The following is an 8,001-nucleotide window of genomic DNA, read 5'->3' on the forward strand; positions in this document are numbered from 1 at the left end:
TAAATAAATGAAATAATGTGATGCATTTTGATAAGTGTCTTTATGAGGCTTAGGGAGTGGTGTTGTTTTTAGTCAAATGAAAAAGTCCTGCTGTTACAGGATTTGAACCCAGGACCCTGGCATTTGAAGGTAAGCATCTTAACCACTAAGATTTTCAACTCAACTCCAATGATGGACATTAAGGTGATAAGCACTAGTTGTATATTACCTCATCATCAATCTTTGCATTATTGTCTTCATTATCGTCTTCTGGAGCAAAGAATTATTTCTCACCGTATCCAGCATCCTAAAAAACATATGATTAGATATGAGTTATACTAACTGGTGAACAAGAGATCTACAGTTTGAAAAACTATTGATAGACAAACAAAACTAACATTATTTTAAATGGAATGCATTCTATACAAATGACTCAAGTCTACAATATTGAAGAATAAGATAATGTCTAATAAGTCAAACAAATATATAAATTTAGATGTTGGGATGCGTCCAATAGAATGGCAACAATTGTGTTGTTGAATGTGTTGTTGTCATGTTGAAGTTGTGCTGCTTGTGGAGTTGTGTTTTTTCTTAACCTGTCCAGAAAAATATGCTCTTATTTAGTCATGATGTGCCTACATATGGTCATGATGTGACATCATCATGACCTTATTTAGGCGTTTCACATGTTTTTGTGAAATTATATGCGAGGTCTTACCACGAAATGAGACGCATTGTAGGTGAAATCATATTGAGATATTCACCAAAATGTTGATTTTAATGTTTTTGAATAACTTGATACTTATATTTTATGATTGTATACTTTGTAAGTGAATTTTCTTGCCAAAACAGTGTTATCTGCACATATTCTGTAATTCTAGCCATATTATTTGTACAAGTTAGTTTATCTTTGAGGCTGATTTTCTCAAAATGTGGTTCTTATATACCTAATGTTAAATGCTCACATCTCTGGATTTACTTATAGTAGGGAAGCTATTCAAAGACCAAATGAAAGCTTATAACGTGATCTACCCAAATATAATATAAACTCAATTTTTGATTATCCAACCATGAGACTCATTTTGTGGTGAGACCTCACATATTTGATTGCCTGTACAGGGCTTTTTATTACTAACCTTTAACCTCTAAGAATAATAAGCACAGCACTGCTCTGGGGTCACCACTGATCTCATCTCTTCCTCAGTTGGAAGACGGAAGTCAAAACCCACCAATTGGAATCCATTCCTAGTAATGATATGCAAAATTTATAGATAAAATTTTCTGTGTTTAATTATGTTTAGACTGAGTACACACGAGAGAGACACAATTACAGAAGGATATTCACGATAACAATTATTCCCACTCATGTTGGAAGTGATCCTGGACACCTATTGAAACAGTTGATGATAATGATGATGATAATGATGATGATGATGATGATAATGATGAAGATTACGAATTAAAGGCGATTAACAAACACAAAAAGGTGTATTCTATTCTATAGCTAATCAACTATAGGATAGAAAAGATGTTTTTAATATTTTGCTACTTTGTTCAGGTTTATTGGGGACACATCACAAATACATTTTTTTTAAAATACCATATTTATCAGGGTGACTCTTCCAAATTAACCCAAAAGGTCAGTTGACAATCAGGTGTCCTCCTAAATAAGATGTTTTAAGTCTCAGTATGAGGCTTAGATGGAGGAGATATTTTTCAGTTGTAAGAAAAAAAAATCCTGTACAGTCACAGGATTTGAACCCAGGACCCTGGCATTGAAAGGAATGAAATTAATATCATTTCTTACCTGTTCTCTTGAAGTCTGCACATAGTTTTAACCTTTTTCTGATGCTACTTTCAGAATGTGTTGGAAAGGCTTTCTTAATGTCCTCCATCTTAATGCGCTTGATCTTGTCTTTGCTCTTGTAAAATAATCGATATATAAAAACCTAAAAACAAAAAGAAAAGGGAACAGTTTAAACAGAGGAAACTACTCATGTTGCTGCTGTCACTGAACACTGAATACAGAGTTAAAAGATAAGCTTCTGTACTCTTTCACTATTAAATATTTTATATATTGAATCTTTGTTGTTTGTCCTTTTAATGTTACTTTATCTACCAAGCATAAACAATTTCTGTTTATTTTATATATAGACACATAATAGTTAAGGAATCTTAAATCAATTATGTAAATCTAAACAGCAGTAACACTGAAACAAGATACTCCAACCTAAATTGCTTCTGACTAAATTCTAATAAAAAAAATAGAAATGGTATAATTAAGATCTGTCCAGACTATCAAATTTTATTTGACAAAAACATGACATCATCACATCATGACCATATATAGGCACATCATGACTATATATAGGTACATCATGACTATATATGGGCACATCATGACTATATATGGGCACATCATGACTATATATAGGCACATCATGACTATATATAGGCACATCATGACTATGTATGGCATACAACAGTTTTTTTGTCAAAGAAAATTTGCAAGTGTGGACAGATCTTAAGAGTGAAAAAAGAATGAGGATGCTATTTGATAGTGTGGACAGAACTTACCTGTAGGAAGTCTCTTGATTATTAGCTTTCTTGGAGTTTGGTCCGGGCACTTCCATCAAAGGGCATTCCTGCCCAACAGTGAAGATTGTGTTAAGGTTCTAATCACCAAGAATTCTGTAGTCGGCATCTTGTCTGTGTATATCGGGGTGCGGTAGAGGTTGTTCTCAAGGGCTTGTAGGGAGGTGCCAGGGGGGATGTTTCCGAGGAATGGGGAGGTGTGTACAAATGTTGTCTCGCCATAATCAAATGATGGTGGCTTTGCATCAGTTCCAGGTTTCTGAAGATTGAAAAATTATAATAACCTTCATAATTATATACTATTCTACATTTTCACTAGTGTACAAACAGTATGCTTAAAAGGAGAGGGTAGACAAATTTTACATTTTTACATATATGTATAAAAATTATGTTCAATAATGGTAAAATAAAAATGTAAACATGGATATAATATTCATTTTTAAGCAACCATGTACATTACTTTAGTTGAATTTACAAAAAAATGGAGAATGGTTTTGCAAAATCAACATTTTTTGTACGCTTTCAGAGGGGAGCGAGGGGATACCGAAAAAGAGTACTGTTTGTACACTTGTTGATAATTGTGAATGACCCCTTAATAATATTTAAAAACTTTTTCCCAGAGGTTTTAAATATTCTAAAATCTTTATCTCATTAACCATTTCCAAGTTTTTTGTCAAACACCATTTTAAAAATCAGTAGTACACCGTATCAAAATTTGCTTTTCCTCAAAAGCCTGGCTTTATAATTAAATGAAATTACTAATATAAAAGAAAAAAAGTGTTTTTATATAATAAACATTTTTAGAATGGAATTTGAAAAGGACATTACAACAGTTTAATCTGTTAACTTTATTCATTTCATTCATTATTTATTTAGTCATACTGACCAAGAACTGCAAATGACTTTATAAAAGTGGTCCAATAAAGATAATGTAAGTGTCCCTATGAGGTTAAAGCACAGGATTTTTTTTATTGTGATGAATTGGATTGGATTGGATTGGATTGAATTTATTCGGTGTCCAGTGGGGTCCTTCTGGTGGTGATTGGACAGTACACCGGGAGACAATCCCCTACTCTTTTCCGAAGAGTGTACTGCGTTCTTTAACGTGCACATGGGCCATAAATGCACACAGGACCAATGGCTTAAACGTCTTATCTGGAAGACGGTGCGATAGTGTAACTTGTATTTCAGCCTTCTAGCTGAAGCACAAGGAGAGGCAGCGATGGGAATTGAACAGGGGACCTACAGATCTCCACGGTTCAGCGCACACACAGTGGCTACCACCAGATTAGCCAACAAAGCTAAGCTGCTCTCTCAAATACACACTCCACATGATTTGAACCTAAGACCCAAGAATTGAAAAGCAGGCACCCTGTTACATTGCCACTCTAGTTTAGTAAGCATTCAAACATTTACTTTGTGAACATGTTAAACAAACTAAAAACTCACCCTTTTATAAATAGTTTAAAAGCCTAGTTGCCATGCCAAATTGTAAAAGCTGCGGAGGATACTCCTCGCAGTACTCTGTGAGAATGATTTCGCCGTCCATACCCGTCAGATCTTCCGGTTTTCGGACAAGGAGAAAATATCTATCTTTGAAAAAATCTTCCATACCCCTTTATAAATGCCCTTTCATCCCCTGAAAGTGCCTAAAAACCTCAAATTTCGCGCGCATTTCTTGTTAACATGGCCCAATTTCCTCTAAAAATTGCACATTTTAGGGAGTTTTGATCAATTCCAACGAAATTAGAATTAAAAACACCGGGGGGCAAGGGGAAAATATCCATCTTTGGAAAATCTTTCTCCACCCCTTGACAAATGCATCCTCTGAAAGTGCCTAAAATTGTCAAATTCTTTGCGCGCATTTCTTGTTACGGTAGGCCAATTTCCTCTATAAATTGCACATTTTAGGGAGTTTTCCTCAATTCCGACGAAATTATAATTAAAAACACAAAAATATTAGGCGCACATTTTTTAGGGCTTTTTTTTTATCCTTTTAAGTTATTTAAACACATAATAATCCCAAACTCAAGAAAGACAAATTTAAGATAGATCGATTTAACCTAAAAGAAGGGCCTCAATGTGTATTGATGGTGAAAGAATGTTTGTAATAAATAAAACCATCATGAAAATGCTTATATTTAGTTTCAAACACACGTGTGTGGCTTATATTATAAATAAGATAAGCCCTATGTCGTATTGTTTTCTATATGGGGAGTGGGGTGGGGTGGGTATGGTAAATTACTAACCGGGAAATACCCGGCCTCCGACCCAAAACCCCTGTTATGCGCCTGGTGTTAGCGCCAATGTGTGCCCTTGTGCGGACAGGGGATGTGCCCCCCCCCCCACCTCTGAAGGTGGAAACCTTGTTTTTGCAAAATAAATTGATGCAATTTGCTATTATAGGCCTAATCAATAAATTCCTCTTTAACATTAATACATTATGCTAATTGTCATCTTTGTAAGCGCATAAGACAGTGCAAACAGACTGTGACAGTCTTTTGAAGTGTGTAAAGCTCCATTTTATCTCATACATAGTCAAAATATTGGGGGGGGGGGATGATACAATGGACCATCCCCCCCTTGTCAAATATTGGGGGGGGATATATCCCCCCATCCCCGGGGTCTACGCCTATGGTACTATCAATTAAGTGCTGCAGTGCTTAGCTGAAAAAAATCAGGTTTGGTGCATCGCTTATTCAAACATTTACGGTATTGTTTATTGCACTATTTTTAGGAGCACACACTGCACCTACCATACCAGACACAATTCCTTGGAGAATGCAAGTTAACAAGGCACGAGCAACAGATAATTTTCAATGACAATCAGCACGCCAGCAGCGTCACTTCATCAAGCCACACCTGGCCTCTCAGTTGGAAGCACCCGGTAAAACTTTACTCGTCCGAACGGGCCCAATGTCGGATCAGACTAAGAGTTAATTTGTGTCTGACATTTGATCAAATAAATTGTACATCTGTCAGAGTAGGCTCACAAGAGGTTCTGCAGAGTAAAGAAAGATGATGATGGAGCGGATGCCGGCTGTCAAAGAGCTTCTGGCTTTGACTCTGCAATTATTTAAATTCATTTCTCATTTGCTGCATTTGTTGAGATTCAGCGTCTTGTTCATTTTGTAGGAAGGGGCTATATAAATCATATCAATTATTAATCTAATCAGCCATCAACAATTAGAACTGAACAACTACTACAAAGATTTAGTTACACTATACATAGTAATATTCACAAATATACATTTATATAGCAGGGCTTGTTATTAGAAAATGGCAATTAATTGGGGGAGGGAGAAATTTAAGCTAATAGTGTAATACCGTAGTACCGTACCGTAGAATTCTATGGATATTTTATCCTTGACACTTGTGTTTCCCACATGAACCAGATGTCAATGGCTTTGTTCTCACACGGCTGCTAATGGTTAGCAGGATCCGGATCCTGCTAACCGTTAGCTGCTGTGCGTCCATACGAGAAAATCCCGATCCAGATACCAAAAATATGATGATCGAATCACTGGCCAATAAGAAACTGGAAATTGTAAACGCGTACGATTGGTTGATGATAAAAACGCGCTCAACTTGCTAACCGATAGCGCTTGCTAACCGTTAGCGGTATCCGGATACTGCTAACCGATCGGGCGTTCTCATGCAAGTGCAAGTCCTAAGCCTACAGACAAGCCAGACTGTATAGTAAGGCCTGCGTGGGGAATATATAATCCGCGCAAAATCTAGCCTAGAAATCCGTCCGTGCATTTTGGAAAATAAGGGACAATTTCCGTGCATATTTTGCCAAAAATTAGGCTTTAACCTAATCTTAATATATAAAAAATGTATTTACTTTCTGCGCTCCTATTTTCCTAGCAATTTTCTACGCAAATTTGAGCTGGTTTATGAGGTATCATCCGCTCAATTAAAAAACTCTACAGTATGGTAGACAGGTCTCCGGTTAAATAGACTAGAATCTAGATAGATAGGCCTAGATGAAAAGCTTGATTTGATTGAGCACATAAAACTAGAAGTTTGCTATCTGTGTGGTTGCTCAGCTTCTGTAAAAACCAATCTACGTTTATTTACGTTCATTTTGATATAACAATAATATACAGGTATTAGATTTATATAGCGCTTAATGGCAACAAGGCCTCTAAGCGCTTCACACTACTACCCTACGTCATTGGATTAGACAAGCATGACGTATGTGTAACTGCGCCCTCAATTTTACTTTTCCAGTGAGTGCTTGTTTGAATTTCAATACTCAAAGCAGTCTAACCGTGATAAAGCCGGCTTTATTCGAGGAGTTAAGACTACTCGTTAAGACTGTTTTATAAGCAATCTGCTCAAGGACAAAAAGTGACTAAAACAAGAAATTGACATATAACATATTTATATTCTCAGTAACAAAGGTGTGTCACGTGTTGTGTTGTCACCAGTGGTGTATCTAGGGGTATAGAAATGGAGTGGGGGCTGATGGAAGGGGGCGGGGGAGAACTTACTCTCATGCTGCATGCTGTCTTCTGTGATTGTGTTATCTTGATCTACAGCCGCTTCTAATCCTTTGAGAGCATCAGTGACATTTTGTACTTTGAACTCCTCCATGTCTTGCTGGGAATCCCTGACCTCCATGATGTTGACATCTTCTTCCCCTTCCTAATTCTCTGAGCTACTAACCTCTTCAAAGATCTGTTTCCAGTCGTTGCTATCTGAAAAGAAATTATCTTGTTAAGTCCTGGTCACACTATCAGGTTTTATATGACTATCAGGTTTTATATGACAATTTTGCCAAGATGATGATGTTAAATGCAAGATGATGGTAAAATGCAAAATGATGTTAAAATGCAAGATGATGGTAAAATGCAAGATGTTATATCATAAGTGGTGGATCGAGGAATTTGAAACAGAGGGGGGCCCAGGGAAGGACTTTAAAAAACAGAGGGTCAATACGATCTCATGTCTACCATGGTTGGGGCTGACAGAACAAATTGTACCATTATGCTACCTCTAGATTGCTGGAAATGACACTCTCAGATTTTATATTTGAATATAATTTTCTATTGTTCTCCACATTTTTTTTTTTATAACCTTACAAAATTTAGAGGGGGGGGGGACAGGCTGGCTTGACCCTCCTCCCTTGAATTCACCACTGATAACAGACATAAATAGCAATAATATGCAACTCCTTGTTCTCTAAGGTCCCTACTAATATAGAATTCAAAACCAACATACCTATTTGTAATTCACTTTTTGTGTCTTCTTTGCCATCTTTATCAGGCAACACTTCCCATCCTTAAAAAAGATAAGGATTGTAACCATGTATGGGGACGTAGCTAGCTAGCCAAAAAATAATACAAAGAAAAAATATATATACATAGAACTGAACAAGAGAGAAATTTTTATGATCATAGTATCTGAGAATAGGATTTA

The 8,001-nt window shown here is 36.4% G+C and overlaps 1 long non-coding RNA gene across 1 annotated transcript; it reads right to left on the reverse strand.

Moving 5' to 3' along the window:
- Positions 1 to 206: 206 nt before the first annotated feature.
- LOC117100971 lies at positions 207 to 2,643 on the reverse strand. Its single transcript, XR_004444206.1, has 4 exons — positions 2,557 to 2,643; positions 1,787 to 1,928; positions 1,116 to 1,224; positions 207 to 286 (listed from the first exon to the last, which is right to left on the reverse strand). It is a non-coding gene; the product is annotated as an uncharacterized LOC117100971 (long non-coding RNA).
- Positions 2,644 to 8,001: the final 5,358 nt, after the last annotated feature.

Source organism: Anneissia japonica, unplaced genomic scaffold (assembly GCF_011630105.1).
Source record: "Anneissia japonica isolate Jap-2015-1 unplaced genomic scaffold, ASM1163010v1 scaffold904_len716149_cov161, whole genome shotgun sequence".
NCBI lineage: Eukaryota > Metazoa > Echinodermata > Crinoidea > Comatulida > Comatulidae > Anneissia > Anneissia japonica.